General features: G+C 46.4%; 1 protein-coding gene across 2 annotated transcripts in view; it reads right to left on the bottom strand.

Annotated features, from left to right (window-relative positions):
- Positions 1-19,814, bottom strand: part of INPP5A (inositol polyphosphate-5-phosphatase A) — a 285,924-nt gene that overhangs the window by 48,639 nt on the left and 217,471 nt on the right. The window lies entirely within an intron of this gene.

Genomic DNA, 19,814 nt, shown 5'->3' with positions numbered 1-19,814 from the left:
AAAAATCAGCAGTGGCTGCAATCACAATTTCCAGTAAGCCACATGGAATAAACCAGAAGTGTTTGTTGCTAAAAGTGCCAGGAGGGAAGTGCAGAGTCTGCAGAAAGCTAACGTGAGCCAGCTGAGAGAAGGCCTTGAGCACATGAGTAACCAAATCAATTAAATTTATGATATTTCATTTTATTCCAGTTACATACTCCGTGGATCCTGGCAGTATAGGAAAGACAGAGGTACATGTATCATCTAATTATGACAGTGCAATACTCCCTCTGAAATGCTGCTCAAAACCCAAAATCAATTTGACATTTATTGAGTTAGGCTAATGAAATGCTTTTTTATTGTTATCTGCATGCAGATTGCATTTGAGACCAGCAGTGAGGTAAGAGATTGGCTGCTTTGGAAACAAGAGCAAGAGCTGTCTTGTTTGAACTCCTCCTTCCCCCTGAGGGGTTGATAAGATTTTTCTGGCTATTTGGAATATAGCAACAGCAAATTGACCAAACCATGTGATGTAAGAGAAAAGAAATTTGCAACAGAACTTTCTGAGCCAAGGAAAGTTGCACATTTAGCTCCAGGACAGGTCACATTGCGGCTTTGAAGTCTCTCTGCCATTGAAATGGAGACTAATTTTAGCTGGTCCCTGACAGCTGTGCAGAGGAATCCAGCCACAGAGCTGCTGCCCACAATTAGGGAAATGGCCCAGCTAAATACCCCAGGGTAAAGCAATCAAAAGGCATCTGAAAGGACAGACACCTTTGCTTGAAAATATATCCCTGAGGCTGTGTATTAACTTGTGTTAACTTTAACTGTGTGGAAAGAGCAATCATGTCTCCGAGGAGTTACTACAGCTTTCAATACTTCAGCTTCCAGGAGCAGGAATTTAACTCAGCAGTGACAAAAATGCAAGATGAATAAAGGCCAAATAGAGAAAAATATTAATGAGAAGCCACTGAAAAGTATCACTGGGTGAAATTACTTTCTCTTTGAGGATTCCTGGAGGACTAAGCTCATGCCCAGGCGGGCTGAGTGGGATGGAGAGAAGCATCACCAGTGTATGCTTCATCTTCTGATGGCAACTCGATGCCATCACACTGCTGCCCGCGCTTTGCTGTAGGCCTGATGTCACCTCCCAGGTGGTTTACAGCAGCACCAGTTCTGCTGCCTGTGAAAGCCTGCTTCAGAGCCTGCCCAAGACCTGTAGCAGGACTCTGGTCTCCACCACATGACCCTTTTTGCTGCTTTGTTGCTAGTTTAAAAGTATGGCACTGGGTAGCATCTGTGACCACAAAAAGCTCCAGACAAAGGACTCTACCCTCATGCTCCCATTCTTCCCGAGATCTCCTGTCTTCCTAAAACAAACAGTCCCTCCTGGAAACAACTTGCAATTCTTTGGGCTCAGTTGCAAGTTAGCTGCACTAAGTTCCTCATGAAATGCATTTTCTTGCCCAGAGTCCGAGACTATGCCTCTATAGACTCAGAGTCATGACTACGTTATCACAGCGCATCACTAGGCAAACACAGAACCATTCCCATCAGTTTTCCAGGTACTGCACTGAGGGCCAGCCTGTGCCCAGCAGCACAGGGGCCTGCTCTGTTGGTGGCCCACTCTCCTGCTTGTCCTGTCACCACTGCTCCCAGTTCTTACAGAGCTATCTCTGCAGCAGGGGCTGAGATTTCTGCCTGCACCTCTCGGCTGAGCAGGGGCAGGACAAGAGCCTGCTCTGCCCCAGGCCCACTCTGCGGTGGCTGTCCATGTCCCTGTCCCCGTGTCCCTGTCCCTGCAGCCTTCCTCTGTGCCACCAGCTGTGCTGGCAATGATGGCTCCCTTCAAGCAATCTGAACTCAGTCCAAAGGCCTGTGCCACTGCCATTCTCTGAGATTACAGATCTGGAAGCAAGTGATGAAGGCCCAACCTTGGGTTCTCATAAAGAAAGTGTTGTCACAGCTCTGGGAGGCAGGATCAGTGACTGTGGCCATCAGCTGCTCCTAGCGTCCTGCTTACCCAGCGCATGCATTGCTGAAAGAAACCCTCCTGGCTTTGCTGCATGCCTCTTTGTTTTTTAATTTTTCTTTTTACTACTGTTAATTTCTTCCCTTTCAGGAGTATCACAGAAACATGCAGGTTGGAAAAGACCCTCAGTATCACCAAGTCCAACCGAGAGCCCTACTCTGCAAAGTTCACGCCTAAACCACATCCCCCAAACACCACATCCAAACCACCTTTAAACACATCCAGGGTTGGTGACTCCACCACCTCCCAGGCAGCACATTCCAATGCCTGACCACTCTTGCTGTGAAACATTTTTTTCCTAGGGTCCAGTCTAAACCTACCCAGTTGCAGCATGAGGCCATTCCCTTATGTTCTCTCACCAAGTATCTGTGAGAAGAGACCCAGCACCAGCCTCTCCACAACCTCCTTTCAGGTAGTTGTAGAGAGCCATGAGGTGTCCCCTCAGCCTCCTCTTTTCCAAACTAACCATCCCCAGGCTCCCTCAGTCACTCCTCATAATATTTATTCTCCAGGCCCTCCACCAGCTTCGTTGCCCCCTTTTTAAGCCCTCAATTTATATTTGCCTTGCTGATATCAACAATGTGTTTCAAACACATTCAGGATTTCAGTGAGACCTGGATAAATCCTGCATCCTGCACCATTAGAAGATTTGGAACTTGGAAGCTGTTTGCTAGAAAAACCTCTTTCCTCCTCCTATCCATCTTTCTCATCACTTAGCATCACCACTTGAATTCAAGAAAGGTCCTGGGAGAGTTTTCAAAGACAGTAATTTGCTTTTCCATTAATTATAGGAACTGGAACAGTGCAACTCTTCCTGTGGAAATCTTCTGTAGATGTGTTGGCTTGTTCCATGAAGGGAACACGGTCTGCAGAGATCTATTCAGGCATTATTACTTCCCTTCCATTATCTTTCCTCCTTTGGCCAAGCAGCAATACTAGCTTGAAAGATTTCTTCTTGGAAACCTTCACAGGACTCACCCATCTACTCCAGCTGACTAAGCAGAGGACTGTATGTGCTGTTTCTGTGAAGCAAAGACTTAGATAAGGCACACAAGATCTGTGATGTAAATCTGCTTCTGCAGAGAAATGCAAAATCCCCTGTTCCCTTGGATTCAGGAGAAACTGAGTAAGAGGCAGCTTCTTTCCTTACAACTAAGCTTGCTTTTATCTAACTTGCAGACTAAGAAACTTCTATTTCTTTTCATTTTCAAAGCAAAACAGCCTGTGAACCCCATCTGCTCCCGAGTGCCTCGCAATTGCCTTTGTTTCCAGCGGTAATGTTTGCCTCTGTTTGTGCTGATGGTGGCATTGTCTCTGCCACCTCCATGTTTAGTGCTTTCTTACAGCTGTAAGAAGTGGAACATGGCAGCAGTACAGTGAAGTACCAACAATTTAAGCCAACATCGAGCGAAATTCTTTGGTGCTTCTTGACTGGCTTTCAGAAGTGGACACTGCAGGTCCCAAATAACCAGAGTCTGTCAGATTTATCCTCCTGGGACCTGCTGGGGTGCCAGGAGAGCAGCAGAGCGCTCTGCACGGGGTGGCATCTCCACCTGCTCCCACCCAGAACACACAGCAAGCCTCAAAAACGCTCCCACACACAGTGATTTGTTTCACCAACGAGTAGCAATGCCAAAAAGAGTAGACTTGAGAGTTTGCCCTTTAAATGAATGGGGTACAAAATCACCAGCACAACGCAGTTCAAGATCAAGGCTCAGCCTCTGAGGAGTGTGAACCTTCGGCTTCCACCAAGTGACCTCGCCACAGCAGGTATCATCTGCGTAACATACGATCCACATTCAACACATTGTGCAGTAGTTCTGCATTTCTCTTAAGCTTATCCTTAGCAATGAAAATTGGAGATGAGTTTTAAAACCTGAAGTGTTGGGCAGCTCTGAGATCAAACCACTATCTACCGAAAAATCTCTGCCTTTAGGCAGACACCAGCTGATTTTAATCACAAAGAGAGAAACACAGAGAAATGTTCTCATTTCTGCCCATCATGCACAATAGGGGAAATAATTAGTCCCTTAAACAAAGAGGGAATTTGAGGCCTGGAAAGTGACTTGCAGGGAGCTGTTGGCTCCCTGGGCAAGTGCTCTCACTAAACCTAAGCCCCACAGTGAGATGAGCGTGCACGCTCCCTCCCTTCAAACGACCATGAATGTATATGGCAAAATGAGAGAGATATTAATGTTCACCCACTATTTCCCACCAGTGGGGGAAGAACACCCTGCCTCAACACTGACTTCACTTTTTAAGGGAACAAATGTGGCTGGAAAGCAATTTCCAGTTTGCTGAGCCTGGTTTTCTGACCTGAGCAAGCTGGGAATGTGAAATTCACCATGTAATTAACTGGAATGTGCTGTACAGTGTTATGGTGAGACCAGAACTTGGCTGATCAGGTAATGGCTTTGCTACTGCAACATGTGGACAATTTCCTGACTGTATTTTCCCCCTTTCTCTGTTTGCCCAGCCTCTCTGACCTGACTCCTTTTCATCCTGCTGTATCTCATTCATTTCTCATCGATGTACTCCCTGTCTCGTTCCACATCATTTGCTCCTTTATTCACTTTTGAAATGGAATATGAGTCCAGCAGCCTTTAAGTTCAAATGGTCCTTTTGAGCTAGTTATGTTCAAATAGCTCAGAGAACCATGAGGTGGGACTGCTGAACTGTCCTCCTCTCCTACCACTGCTGGCACACAGCTTCTAAGCGGCTGGCTGTGGCAGCACCTTGATTCTGCAGATGTTGGGAAGCTGAAGGTTATCTTTGTAAAGTACTGTGCAAAGTATTCCCCCTGATGAGTGGTAAGATGGATTGATAGACCAGTGTGTGCCTGGCACCCAATAAAAATCAGTTGCAGAGTAAACCAGTCTGTGTGGAGAGCTGGAATTAGGGTGACACATTCTGCTGACTGTCCCTTTTCACCACCCCTCGTAAGGTAGCTTTGTGTCCTCGTTGGTGTGCTTTCTGTTGGTGCAAGAATGAAGGTTTGGTGCAAGAATGAAGGTTTGGTGCAAGAATGAAGGGTTTGTGCACTACAGCAACATTCATCATTCCCCCCAGGACACCACCTCCACCGAATGGGTTCCAAGCTCAGTTGCTGACCAGCAACAAATTGCAGTGCAGACAACTAGATCAACTAGAGTGACACGGCTGATCAGAGAAAGGAGGGCTTGGAGGAACAGCAACTTCACACCACTGGCTGGGGATCCAAAGGGATTTAACCTATCAACAAATGCCAATCCCTGGCTCATTTGACGCCAGCGAGAGAGGACAGAAAGCTCTGCCAGAAATGCAGCTTCCACGGTCCCCCTGCTCTTATGGACCAGTGATCCATCTGGAGGGGTTAGGGCCCAACTGGGCAAACACCCAGAAAGCACATTCTGCAGAGTTTCTGAAAACACGGATGAAGGTTTTCTTCTTAAAGCAAAAAGCAGGGCTGGAACGAGCTGAGAAACACAGGGAGCTCCCCATTATGCAGAGAGAGGAAAGAATGCAAGTTCAAAAGTGTTAACGCAACATCATTTCAAAGCTAACAGCTGTGGGCTGGCTGGTGAAGTGCTATTCTTTTCCCTGTATCTTTAAGTGCTGTTAAATTCATTTGTCACTTGATCGAAAGCCAACAGGCTACAAATCTCCCAAGCCCCTCTGGGCTGAATGGTGACAGGAGTGTTCTGTTCCGCCATCAGAAAACATTTGTGTGCGTCTCTGTCCAGAGTCATACATGCTACTTTAACTCATCTGCCTCCCCATTCTCTCCAGCCCAGGAGGACAAATTGCTCACTGTGGCTCCCTTTCAGAGGCAGTACAGCGCGCAAAGAATCATGACTGAGCAGAAACACAAGGAACAGGCACATAAAAATTCATCACTTTGGCCTCCTGACCTCTTGCCACTGGTTTGGCAAACCCCGTCTCAAAAAGTAGCACCAAGGGAGAGCTGAGCAGACCGGCTGAGTGAAATTACTGACAAAAAATATCTTGGACACAGGAAAACCCCACCAGATGCTTCATTGTCTTTGCAGAGAAGTGGTGCTGAAAAAGGGGGTGATCTACCACATGGCATATTGGGTGGAATAAGTAGTGCCATTGTTTCAGAGCAGCTCTGTCACTTTACTGACTGCAGTACAAAGAGGTGTAAAGCAAGATTTAATCCTGACTTTTTAGTCAGCAGATTAAAACCAATCATGCCAGATGTCCACAAGACTGTTTAACATACAGAAAGCTTTTTCATACTCTACAAAAAAAGTGAAAGCTGTAATAACTTCTTCTTTATTTCCTCTAGAGAGGCCTTTTTCACTCACTTTTCCTCAGGAAAAAAAAGAGAGATATTGTAATGGATTTTAAGATGTGCTATTAATTTTTACCCTAGCCTTTGCTCTTTCCCCTTTGGAGACAAAGCTAAACAGAGCAAATTCTTGTGCCCACCCCAAATCAGACAGGTATGCCAGTGAAAACTGACAGTCAAAATAAAAAGCTGTGATTTCCAGAAGAGTGGATGCCCATAAGACCAGGAATGGAGACTACCAGCAGCACTCACAACAGAAGTTAAAACTCCTCCCCACAACACTTGATGTGATGCAAGATATCCAAGTGTGCTGATTAAAACCCATGTATTTGTTTCTCCCCCCCTACCACCCCAAAACTGAGATTGCACAGGTGCTGGCTCACACCCACCCTGCCGCCTCCCTCACAAAGGAGCACACAGCACAGTGAGGCTGGGGGTGTCCTGCACAGCCTGTGTTGTGGACATCAGAAACCTTACAGTGACTATGAGTGAGTGCAGTGTGATCCCAGCCTGGCACTCCTGAGTGGATGATCCATGTGGTACCCGGGACATGTGCTGGCAGTGGTGGCACCTGACACCTAACTGAGGCCACAGGAGCGATGACCAGCTCTCACATGTGAGGGCTTCTGCCTGATATTCCAATTTGAAATACCTGATACTCTTAATATCAGGTGACAGGGGGAGAGGAAATGGCCTGAAGTTGCACCAGGGGCAGTTTAGGTTGAGTATTAGGAACAATTTCTTTCCTGCAAGGGCGGTCAGGCATTGGAACAGGCTGCCCAGGGAGGTGGTGGAGTCATCATCCTTAGGGGTGTCCAAGAAATGTGTGGATAAGGCACTTGGGGCCGTGGTTTAGTGGCCATGGCAGTGTTGGGTAGATGCTTGGACTTGATGATCTTAGAGGGCTTTTCCAACCCAAACAATTCTATGATTCTATGAAAGCACTTGCTGTTCTGACTGAAGCTCCTGCAGAGCTGGTAAATGCTTCACAGGGTGCTGCTTTAGTCTTCTTCTATTGATAAACAAATCAATCTCTACAAATATTACCACAAAGGATATGAATTCAATAATTACTGTGCTTTACAGGACTTCATATTTTTCTACTATATTAATCCAACAGTTACTCTGCTTTTAAAACATTTCATCTTTTCCCCTACTGTATTAATTCAGGAATTACCCTGCTTTAAAAATATGTCATCTTTTTTTTTTCCCCTGCTATATTACAAAAGTGCAAAACCATCTGCATATTAGAGTCCCTGCCTGAATCTCCATCACCAAACATGTTGCTAGGTTCAACAGAGTCCAGACCATATTCTGAGTTTCTCAAACTTGAAGCAAGATTTAAGATCGTTGTTGCAAAAAAAGGCTATAAACAAACCCCTCTCTCCCCTCCAAATGCCAGTCTCAGGCTGATTTGTATCTCACACATCACTTACTAACTCAGGAGCTGTATGGCAGCAAGAGAATGCCTTACTTGGCAGTATCTATCATTTGGCTATGAGGGAAAAAAACCCAACAACTTACTTATCTCAGAGCACTTAGGCTGCTAAAATAAAAGTAACCATCTTAATGCCTCGCTATAGCACTGATGCACTGAACCTAAGCCAGTACCATGAAATCATTTCCTGCATTTTACATCTACTCCAGACCCAAATGCAAACAGCTAAGATCATGTGCTACACGGAGTAGCAGGTTGCTGCTTTAGTTGTACTGGTGCAGACAGAACCTTTTGCTAGTCTTTAGTCCTTCCAGAGGAACACTTGTACCCCCTCGCTGCTGTGCCAGCACAGATGTGCTGGCTGCTCCCTCAAACCCTCCAGATCAGCCACACACCCAACTGCAGGGGTTCCTCCCTCCTGCCGACAACGACCCAATTCCTGCATCCCTTAAAACCAAGGTGCCACTCCTGGGGCTCACATGAGACAAGAGGATGAGTATGTCACACAGGTCCACTCTAGCACCCTCCTTTCTTCCCCAGAAAATGGGTTTCACTAAGTTAATGAAGCTGCACTCTTTGTCCTTCTATCATTTACATCCTTACTGTGCTCTTGGTAGGTCCCATATCCTACCAGTAAATTTGGCAAGTAGACCCTTCACTTGTCTTTCTCCTCTCCCCAGTGGATGGTGACGACTGGAAGGAGAAACCCACTTGCTTCAGAGCTTCTGGCACCTCTTACTGAAGAGAAACAGGCAGGACACCACGATGAAGATGAAGATGAGAGTGTTTCCTTTCTAACAAAGTCTAACTGGAGGCTCTCCAGCTACCTCAGAGGAATCAGCCAACTAAATGTCCATCTGACTAAGAGATTTCTCCCAGTTAAACCCTTCTGTCCCCACTAATTATTCCACCGTGGAACTGGCACAATTTGAAAATGATAATTCTCCTCCCTTCTTCTGAATTTCTTCAAGCACATCTTGTGGGTGGCCTTCAAGATACATTTTACCAATTTTTCATGCCCATCCCTCGAAATGTGACCCTGCTCCTGTGCTTTTATCTCTCTGACAACTTCACACAGGAAAACATGCAGCCCCTCTGATAGCATGAAATCGGAAACAATGGCCTCTGGAAACAAAAGGGAGTAGGGGAGGCAGGATACAGTCCAGGTCCTGCCTGATTTTTAGGCACAAACAGATGTTCATAGGCTTCGATAACCTGAGCAAGCTGAAAGGAAAAGCTTGTAAAAGAAATGGACCTTAAAAACAATGTATTGAAGAGCTTCAAATAAAGGCAAAGGGGAAGCAATATGGCTTTCAATGATAAATCTCGGCCTCCCCCACCCCCCCCAAAAAAAAACAGAGAAAGCCCGAAGTGGCCCCATGAATTTCAATGGTGCATTTTTCTTTTTCAATGAACTCTAGGCTCGTTGTGAAATCTACAAATTGCTCAAATCTCGACTCCCGTTTACAAGTCTCCCATAGCCATTAAAAGGTTACAATGCAGGCATCCCTCGTTCCCTTGCAACTAATCACCATGGCTGGGAACACCCAGCGCTGCCCTGAAATATAGGCTAATGCTATTATTTTAAAAGCTGCTTATGGCTCAACAAAGAGGAATATGCTGAAAGAATCTTGATTGGAAAAAATCTTAGACTAGCTGTTGGAACAAATTATGTTCAATCTCCCTTCCCTTTTCATGCGCTCCGTTTCAGCTTCCAAAAGCCCCACGTAAAGAATCCTGCATTGGGCCCGGGGGTTCTGCTTTCACAAAGGCCAAGGAGCAGCATTTACAAACGAAACAAAGTGCAGAATCACTGCTCTGACTGAAGTTTCTGCTTTTGTGATTAAAACTCTCTTCCTCTTTCTTGGAGAGCCCTGCCATCCAAAAGGCCCTGTGCCATGCTCCAATGCACAAAATACATGTATTCATTACAGGAGAAGAGGCGGGACACACACACACACACACACACACACAAAAAAAAAAGCCTGGAAAATTTGGCACAAAAGCATAGCTTAAGTCCTGTGCAGGATAGCCCTCATCTGAACTCTGCACATTTGCATGGATTTTACCTACTGATTGTCTCCACCAGGAATGTTGTGGGTAACTGCAAAATAATGTTTCATCGGCTGTTTGTGGTCAGGTGCAGGTTTAACTCCTTCATTGCTAACATCCATGAGAGGCATATGGTAAAGAATTAAAGAAACAGTGTCATCCTTCACAGAACCACAGAATGTTAGGGGCTGGAAAGGAGCTCAAAAGATCATCCAGTCCAAACCCCCCCCCCCCCCCCCCCCCCAAAGCAGGATCACCTATACCAGGTCACACAGGAATGCATCCAGGTGGGTTTTGAATATCTCCAGAGAGGGAGACCCCACAACCCCCCCTGGGCAGCCTGCTCCACCACCCTCACGGTGAAAAATTTTTTCCTCATGTTCACATGGGACTTCCTATGCCTCAGCTTCCACCCAGTGCCCCTGGTCCTGACGTTGGGCATCACTGAGCAGAGCCTGGCTCCATCCTCTTGGCACTCACCCTTTACATATTTATAAACATTAATGAGATCATCCCTTGCTCTCCTCTTCTCTCCAAGTTAAAGAGCCCCAGCTTCCTCAGGCTCTCCTCATAATTTCAATGAAAATGAGCTTTAAGAAATTCCTAGACAAAACTCAAGGCACAAGTGACCATGCATTTGTCTAGCCTAATGATACACAGCACAGGCTCACCACCCTGCACTCATTTCCTCCTGAACGGCGGCATAGGGCTTCTCTTTCAGCAAAACAAAGCCTTTGCTTTTGGTGAGACATGGGACATTCACCAGTTCCTCTGGTAGTCCTCCCAGAAAAGAACCTCTTGTGAATCACTCTCGGAGCTAATTTCTCATGCATGACTTTTCATTTGAACTTGGCTGTTAGTGGCTTCTAAACATCATTGAGACATGAAAGGAATGGGAACATTGCTGTAAACACAGCAGACTGTGGAGACCTCAGCCTTCTAACTAGGAACTCCTGGGATGCCCTTGCTGATGGACTATTGAAGTTCAATTCAGCGGGGGTCTCAGGAAGCTTGCTTTAGCAAACCTGATCCTACTGCCTGTGAACCTAATTCCTCTTTGGCCTAGGGTCTCAGTAAGAAGACAGGGAGCCTTCCTCTCCTCCTGGGCCAGCTCACGGAGGAAAGATGTTTGATGGTTTTCAGCAGACCATCTCTGCAGCCCATATAAAAATCAATTAAAAAGACACATGAGAAGGTGCATCAAGGAGGTTAGCTGTTGTGGCACTGCCATGGGAGCTGAGGCCCAGCAGGTGCCTGCTGTCTCCTCACTGCTGCTGCATGTGCTGATCCAAATGCAGGTTCAGTAGTGCTGTGTTTTCTGGGAACTCCTTTGCCACATTTTCATCCAACTTATTAATCTCAGGGACAAACTGCCTCACTCAAGCATATTTTTGTGACTGAATTATTTCTTTCCATGTTTTTTTTCCCTCACTAAAAACTTTTCCACTGGTTTGCCTGAAATGAATGTCAAGCTAATGAGCTTTCAGTTGATGAGAACCTTGCTTGGTGCTCTCCTCCTTAACTAGAGGCACAAATCTATCTGCTTTTAGCATTCTGCAGAATCCCAGCTACTTCAGTTTGTTCCAAACCAACATTTAAGACTCTAGGCTACAGAAGAGATCATTAAAAATGGGCCAGTTCTACCAGCTGAAATCCTCCCCTGTTACTAATAGAGTAACGCTTCATAATCTTCATGTAGTAAGCACGTTCTGCTTCTTTTAGCATGTAGAGCAGAAGCAGGCAGAGAAGACCTCTGCTGTTTCTGAAAGAGCACTTTCACTTCCATTAAGTGTATGAAATAAAAAATGTAAATATTTTGTCCTACTTTCCAAACAGAAACTGATCACAGACAGTAAAATACCAGCCCTGCACTGAATGCCTAAAAGGAATGAATGCAGCTAACAGCTCTCTCAACTCAAGGACAGAAAAGAAACCACTCAGGGCACAACAGAATTGCTGGAGTGGAGATTCAGGAGAAATACAACACCCTCCTGATCCACACTGCCATGTCCTGCAGAAAGCCTACCTCCAGTCCATGCCTGCTTCAGGCACCTCTGCCTCAGCCCCCCCCCAAAGCCAGGCTCCAGAAGCGCTGTGAGTGAGCCTGCATGCTCTGACAGTGCTGCAGTCACAGCCACCCTGGGAGCAGAAGGCAAGAGTGCCACCCAACTTCCACTTGCTGAGTTGATTGCCAGGACACATCACCCAGGCAGAGCTGGCACACAGCCTCTTTAGGTTACACAGAAACAATGCCAAGTTAAAAGAGATTTTCAGCACATTCAAGGAAAACATTAACTCTTGGTTTTTCTACTCTCCCAAAGATTTCACTCGGGCCCAGTACTGACAGCCTGATGAAATTCAGCACTTGTTAAAGCTGCAGAAAACAAAGACAGAAATGAAGAACAAATTCTGCTGGCTTATTCCATGACATTTACCAGTGGGGCAAGACTTGGAAGAGTTAAACCTGATAAACCTTCAACACTGCCTGAGAAGAAACTCTCTGTAGCAGATCCTCACCACTCACTCTCCAGGCTTTTAGATTATTTCAGGGTGAGAAAACCCAAACAGACAAAGGGGTTTTGAATGGCATTTAAAACCATCTTTTCTGCTGGACTGCTAACAACGTATCACTGCTTGGATGTTGCAGCACTGAGCTATCCGTAGCGATTTGGTTTCAGAACCACGCCAACTAAGCAACCAGCATGATCTGCGCTCGCTGCAGCGTGGTTTATTCCACCAAAGGCATCCTTTGACTTCTTGGAACTATACTTAACATGAAGGAAATTCAGCTGGCAGCTTTAAAGGATTTTAAAATGACCATTACAAACCCACACTAAATTAGCACACAGAGCTGCTCAGTTTAAACAGGCTAACAACAGAGGCTTCAGTGGGAGTTTTATTTAGTCCTAGGGAAATTACCAAAGGCAAGAACGATGTTTAATGGTAACAGCCTACATATGCCCTTCTGTGTCTTACCAAGGCACACTCCTGGCTGAAATAAATCTGTCAGTAGCAAAAAACCCAAAATAATCAAGTGAAAGAGCCAACTGTATAGAAATCATTGTCAGAAATAGCTTTTCATTTCGAGTCACAGAATCACCAAGGTTGGAAGAGACCTCAAAGATCATCAAGTCCAACCTGTCACCCAACACCTCATGACTAAACCATGGCGCCAAGTGTCACTTCCAATCCCCTCTTGAACACCTCAAGGGATGGGGACTCCACCACCTCCCTGGGTAGCACATTCCAATGGCTTAACAACTCTCTCTGGGAAGAACTTTCTCCTCACCTCCAGCCTCAACTTCCCCTGGCACAGCTTGAGACTATGTCCTCTTGTTCTGGTGCTGGTTGCCTGGCAGAAGAGACCAACCCCCTGTCTGTCTACAACCCCCCTTCAAGTAGCTGTATAGAGCAATAAGGTCTCCCCTGAGCCTCCTCTTCTCCAGGCTAAGCAACCCCAGCTCTCTCAGCCTCTCCTCATAGGGCTGTGTTCCAACCCCCTCACCAACTTTCTTGCCCTTCTCTGGACACCTTCCAGCAAGTCAACCTCCTTCCTAAACTGAGGGGCCCAGAACTGGACACAGGACTCGAGGTGTGGCCTAACCAGTGCAGTGTCCAGGGGCAGAATGACCTCCCTGCTCCTGCTGGCCACACTGTTCCTGATGCAGGACAGGATGCCATTGGCCTTCTTGGCTGCCTGGGTACACTGCAGGCTCATGTTCAGCCTACTGTCAAATCATTGAGTCTAACACCCCTGCCAAAGTAGGATCCCCTAGGGCTGCCCCTGCCAAAGCAGGATCCCCTAGACAGCAATAAGGTCTCCCCTGAGCCTCCTCTTCTCCAGGCTAAACAACCCCAGCTCCCTCAGCCTCTCCTCACAGGGCTGTGCTTGAGGCCTCCCACCAGCCTCGTCACAGGTTTTCAGCTGGAAATCCTGACAGCAAGGTGTCAGCACAACCTATTTGCTAGAGAGCACACAGTATGTGGTATCAGGCGACTGGCTGAGCCTTCTGTAGAGCCTAACAACAACAGAATTACAGTCTTAATTTTGTCTATCCCTGCTTTTACTGTTTGACATTGTTTCTCAGTTATTCTGCTGTCAATATTTGCAGAACAGAAGCCTGTGTTGGTATTGATTTCCTAAAGACTTTGAATCACTGTCTTCATAATGCATATATTTTAAGGCAAGTGCATGCAAAAGGTGGAGGTGAAGCTGCTTATTGAATTAAATCAATACAAGACACCAGACTGGCAATTATCATCTAGTATTCCTCTTGTATAATGTAAAATAGTCAGCAGACAGGAAAGAAACAAATGTCCATCCCACTTCAGCAATCTCTGATTTACATCTCCTGTACCCTCTGGACCTTCAGCTTGCTTAAGTTCAGTTGTTGTCACTCAAGCTTTCAGCACATACTTGACTTTACTCCAAAGACAGGCAATGATTGGGCTGCACAGTGCCACCTCCTGTGATGCTTCTGTGGTTCACACTGAAGGGCAGAGAAAGAAGCAGTGGTAGCTATGGTTGGGAGGTCCTTCTCCAAATGGAGCATAGAGGCTGTACAGCAGGGATTTCATGACTTAAAACCCTCCAAATGACAATGAGGGGGAAATCTGGCATCCAGGTGAAAGTCCAGCTGCTATTCAGATTAAGTTTGTGTTCCTGCAGTTCTACATTTACACTGTGTTCAGGTTCAGGTGGGGCTGTTCAGTCTGCAGAAGAGAAGGCTCCGAGGTGACCTCATTGTGGCCTTCCAGTATCTGAAGGGGGCCTACAGGAAGGCTGGGGAAGGACTTTTCAGGATCTCAGGTAGTGATAGGACTAGGGGGAATGGAATGAAGCTGGAGGTGGGGAGATTCAGGCTGGATGTGAGGAGGAAGTTCTTCCCCATGAGAGTGGTGAAGCCCTGGAATGGGTTGTCCAGGGAGGTGGTTGAGGCCCCGTCCCTGGGGGTGTTTAAGAGCAGGCTGGCTGAGGCTCTGGCCAGGCTGATCTAGTGTGGGGTGTGCCTGCCCATGGCAGGGGGGTTGGAACTAGATGATCCTTGTGGTCCCTTCCAACCCTGAATGAAACTATGAAAATATAGAAAGGCCATAGCCTGGTTTAGTTTTCAGGGAAGTATTAGAGTTCTGTGAATATAAGTAAATCTAAGAACAGCATTATGGAAACACAAAGTGATTTCCATAAAGAGCTCCTCCAGCACTTGTGTTGCTTTGCTGCGTCTCAGGCAGCAGGGTGATCAGAGTGCCACACAGAAGCAGGAAAAGCAGGAGTTTCAGTCCCTAGCAGTGATGGTGCTGCAATCCACACCAGACTCCTGGAGGCTGGGGAACAAACTAACAGCCTCTTACTGCCTGAGGGTACTACCACTCCAGAGGTCCTGGGCTGGGCACAAGATGATGGAAACCTTCCTATAGACACTTGGCATCCTCCCTGCACTCAACCTCACGTGCACGACTGCTCTCTGTGGCCTCTCAGTGTGTTGATGGCCAAGGTCTGCGTGGCAGATGCTGAGAGATGCTGCATTAAGAGCTCAGGAAGATGATTCTCCTCTGGGAAGCTAATCTCTCCACAGCTTTTCTGGCAGAAAAGTAGGAGATGCTCAGCAATTGCCAAGGCAGAGGCCTAGCCTGCAGGGATGGGCAGCACCAGCTCTGCCATGGCATGTACCATGAGGGCACAGCCCCACACCTGGAGACATTATGTGTATCTTGAATGGACCCTGGTCCATTCTACAGGCTTTGTCCCACACTGGAGGAACAGTTTCCAGGGAGCAGAAATGGGCTGACTCTTCATTTACTTTTGTATGCTGTTCTATGGGACTTCAGAGAGAAGTAACAGAGCATGAACTCAGAATCTGCTCTCACCAGGATGTCAGTTCCTGGGGTGCATCAATAAAAGTGTGTCCAGCAGGTCTAGGGAAGTTCTCCTCCCTCTCTACTCTGCCCTGGCAAGACCACACCTGCAATATTGTGTCCAGTTTTGGTCTCCCCAATTCAAGAGAGACAGAGACCAGCTGGAGAGAGTCCAATGGAGAGCTACAAGGATGTCTGTGGGACTTGAACATCTCTCCTATGAAGAAAGACTGAGAGACCTGAGACTGTTTAGTCTGGAGAAGAGAAGACTGAGAGGAGATCTTATCAACAAGTATGTGAGGGGTGGGTATCAAGATGAAGGTACCAGGCTCTTTTTGGTGGTGTCCAGTGATAGGATGAGGAACAAGAGGTACAAGCTGGAACCCAGGAGGCTCCACCTCAATATGAGGAGAAACTTCTTTATAGTGAGGATAATGGAGCACTGGAGCAGGCTGCCCAGAGAGGTTATGGAGTCTCCTTCTCTGTAGACATTCAAAACCCTCCTGAATGCATTCCTGTGTGGCCTGCCCTAGGTGATCCTGCTTTGACAGGGGGGTTGAATTTGACGATCTCTGGAGGTCCTTTCCAACCCCTAAACATTCAGCGACACTAGAAATAGTGCTGTTTATTTAGCTGATAGCATTTGTTTACCCTACTGAAACAGCAAGTCCTAAAAGTGTTTGGGGAAGTCAGCCACAAAACAGGGGCTCCTCCAATTACCCAAGGGAATATGAAACAAGAAAAGCCAGCAGAAGGCAGATGGCTTTGCAGGAATGAGCCATAGAGCTGCTTCTTCCAGAGGAAGACACTGTCAAAGGAGTATGACACTTTTCAGGAATTTGATTGGCATGCTCTTCACTCATTAAAGGAGAAAAATAAATAATAATCCATTCTGTGATTGTTAAGAATAACATCAGACTGTATAGGTCCAAAATTGACTGACATCACTCTGGACAGGCGTTATTGAGCCACACAAAGCAGCTGTTGTGCCTTTAAGCTTATGGTACATTGCAATGCAGTAAATGAAAAGCCACTATTATGAGGGGCTGTTTATGTCAGTATCTGAAACAAATCTTCTTTTTACTGGGATAATACTGTCTTAAATTGTTAACTGTTGATCAGATAAACAACATGTGATAAAGATCCTATAACCTCTTTTCATACGATTTGGTTTAACCCTTAAATGGCCCTGGGATGAAAATTGTTCCACAGAATTGAGCCTGATGGAAGCTTACCACAGGTGTAAGTAACATCCTGACAAGAGCTCTTGTGCAAGCAGCAATGTCAAAATTCAGGGTTACATTTAAAATGAAGTACAGATTTAGATGCTCAGCTTTTCACAAGAGATAATGTACCAGGCACCACCAGGAACTCGTATCCTGTCCCCTTCCCACTCTTCACTAAGAAAGCCTTTTGAGCTTTCCACAGAAGAAACCTCTTTGACCTTCATGGTGGGACTGCAGATTTAAGAGCTGTTTGATGCAGTACAGGACACAGAGAACCTCTGTGGCGATGCATTACCAAGACAAAGGTGAGGCCATTTCAAGGATGCAGCACACACAAGAAGCACTCCCCGTGGTCCTTCAGTCCTCAGCCAGGATTAGCCAGAAGCAGGAGAACAGTTCAAACATCATCACTTCATCCCCTCACCCTTTTCATCAGAAAGCTGAAACAAATAGCCTTTGGGGAAGGGGAACACTTAAAATAACACTGCCGTTCCTCTCTCCTATGCATCAGAGACAAAAAGCTTAACATAAAGCAACTTACTGCAAACCTGAGTCCAGTGACAAGAGGGTAGGGAGAAAGTTTATGAAGTTGGCTGAAGAGTCCCTCCTCAAAACTCCATCCTTCAGTGGGGCTTTGCAGGCACAAGCCCTGCTGTGTTCTCCAGATGTGGATTTGCCCCTTGTAGGACAGCTGTGATAGCTGCTGGGACAGAGCTGCGTTTTGGCTGCTGCAGCTTCTGTGACAGCCCATTACTGCTGTGGGTTGAGCAGAGAGAATGGAGGCCTCATACCTGGAGGAGCACAGCCTGTGCTTGCTGGGACAGGCATGAAGGAGGAAGACTGAACTCCCGTGGCTTCTGAGAGTATTTAAGAGTGGTTGGAGTACTTTTACAGGACCTTGGAGCACCCAAGGGGTTGCCAAGTATGAGCCCCTTTAATAGTCTTTGCTTCGCTTGCAGAAGGAAAAGAAAATCTTGAAATGTCTCAACTTAAAAAATCTTCATTATTGCTCAGGAGTTTTTCATACCTTTAAAAAACAATTATTTTTTTTTTTTTTAATAAAGAACAACTTAAACATTCTAAGAACTCTTTTGAGGTGAGATTCCTAGACTGAGCCAGCAGTGTGCCCAGGTGGCCAAGGCAGCCAATGGCATCCAGGCCTGCATGAGGAATAGTGTGGCCAGCAGGAGCAGGGAGGTCATTCTGTCCCTGGACTCAGCACTGGTTAGGCCACACCTTGAGTCCTGTGTCCAGTTCTGGGCCACTCAGTTTAAGAAGGACATTGAGACTGTTGAACGTGTCCAGAGAAGGGCAATGAGGCTGGGGAGAGGCCTTGAGCACAGCCCTGTGAGGGGAGGCTGAGGGAGCTGGGGTTGCTTAGCCTGGAGAAGAGGAGGCTCAGGGGAGACCTTCTTGCTCTCTACAACTACCTGAAGGGAGGTTGTAGCCAGGAGGGGGTTGCTCTCTTCTCCCAGGCAACCAGCACCAGAACAAGAGGACACAGTCTCAAGCTGCACCAGGGGAAGTTTAGGCTGGAGGTGAGGAGAAAGTTCTTCCCAGAGAGAGTTGTTAGCCATTGGAATGTGCTGCCCAGGGAGGTGGTGGAGTCACCATCCCTGGAGGTGTTCAAGAGGGGATTGGACGTGGCACTTGGTGCCATGGTTTAGCAGTCATGAGGTCTGTGGTGACAGGTTGGACTTGATGATCTTTGAGGTCTCTTCCAACCTTATTGGTTCTATGATTCTAAGACCGCCATTTTGCATATTTTGCTTTGAAATGCCAAATTGTCATTGAGGGAAAAAAGGTGCATGATGAGGAATCTTATTCTGGGAGAGGTAAAACTGCTGTCAGGATTATTGATACTAACAGAGGTAGATCTGTTCTTACATCATGTGGATTGGAAAAATCCAATGTTTCCTTTCATAATTCATAAAATATATTGATAAAATATAGTGGAGACCTGCATCTGATCCAAATCTCTTAGAAATTATCTTCTCCACTTCCACTGTGAGCCTCCCTCAGAAAGGCTGATGAACAGAAGCTGCTTTGCTGTTTATTACCTCTTTGCTACAGAAAGTACCATGAGAAAGATAAAAGTGTGAGAAGCTGCAGGTGCTGACTCTGAAGTGCTGAGTAGTTACAGGTGTGTCTTCTGAGCCCTCTTAAAATTAATACTGTGGCCTGCACTGATGTGAAGTAACATGGGGACTTTTCAAGCAGATCCGTTTGCTCCTAAGGTGATCTTAACACAGAGAGCTCAGAAGAAGCCAGAGGAGAGAGACAAACAAACTAAAAATCTAAGTCAGCCAAAGAGCTTTACATGTTTGCCTACATCATAAGGGTACAATCCAACACAGTATCACAGCAACACAAAATGTTAGGGGTTGGAAGGGACCTCCAAAGACACAAAGTGTTGAACGCCACAATGATCTCATGGCAGGGATCCCATTAAGAACCAAGCTCAGGAGAACCTACAATCCTCCTCCCAAAGGGCAGTTCAATAATCATAGTATCATAGTATCAGTCAGGGTTGGAAGGGACCACAAGGATCAGCTAGTTCCAACCCCCCTGCCATGGGCAGGGACACCCCACACTAGATCAGGCTGGCCAGAGCCTCAGCCAGCCTGGGCTTAAACACCTCCAGGGATGGGGCCTCGACCACGTCCCTGGACAACCCATTCCAGGGCTTCACCACTCTCATGGGGAAGAACTTCCTCCTCACATCTAGCCTGAATCTCCCCACCTCCAGCTTCATTCCATTCCCCCTAGTCCTAGCACTACCTGAGATCCTGAGAAGTCCTTCCCCAGCCTGGCTGACCAGTGAGCATTAAGCTCTGGAAATAAGGAATCATAGTTTTTTTGTTTCTATAATTTTTATGCATGTCTGAGTGGGATGAAATTAAACAGAAACAATCTCCAAATGGATTTACTGAGTGATAA

This window comes from Melanerpes formicivorus, unplaced genomic scaffold (assembly GCF_026170545.1).
Source record: "Melanerpes formicivorus ecotype bairdi unplaced genomic scaffold, bMelFor1.0.p_v2 SCAF_6, whole genome shotgun sequence".
NCBI lineage: Eukaryota > Metazoa > Chordata > Aves > Piciformes > Picidae > Melanerpes > Melanerpes formicivorus.
Note: the sequence above shows the minus strand (reverse complement) of the source record. Positions and strands in the feature narration are given on the sequence as shown.